The sequence below is a fragment of the Microtus ochrogaster genome, chromosome 2, assembly GCF_000317375.1.
Source record: "Microtus ochrogaster isolate Prairie Vole_2 chromosome 2, MicOch1.0, whole genome shotgun sequence".
Lineage (NCBI taxonomy): Eukaryota > Metazoa > Chordata > Mammalia > Rodentia > Cricetidae > Microtus > Microtus ochrogaster.
In genome coordinates, this window is record NC_022010.1 from 5407346 (window position 1) to 5407661 (window position 316).

Sequence of the window (316 nt, forward strand, 5' to 3'; positions counted from 1 at the left end):
GGCAGCAGGCTGTGTCTCCGGTGTTTGCACGTGTATGGGTGCATGTGCACATCTGCGTAGACTAGACGGGCAGCAGGCTGTGTCTTAGGCGTGTGCACGTGTGTTGCTGTGGCTGCAGCAGGTCATACCATCAGGTTTTGGTGCTGACACAGGGTACAATCACCTGCTGATGAGTGGGGACATGTGCAGTGACACAGGAGAGTCTCTCCCTTGTGTGTTTATGTTCAATTTCTGGGCCCAATACAGTAGGATGTTGGCTAAGTCCTCAAGGGTAAGGATGTGGCAGGGTCCTCTGTTGTGTTGTCCCCCACACTGC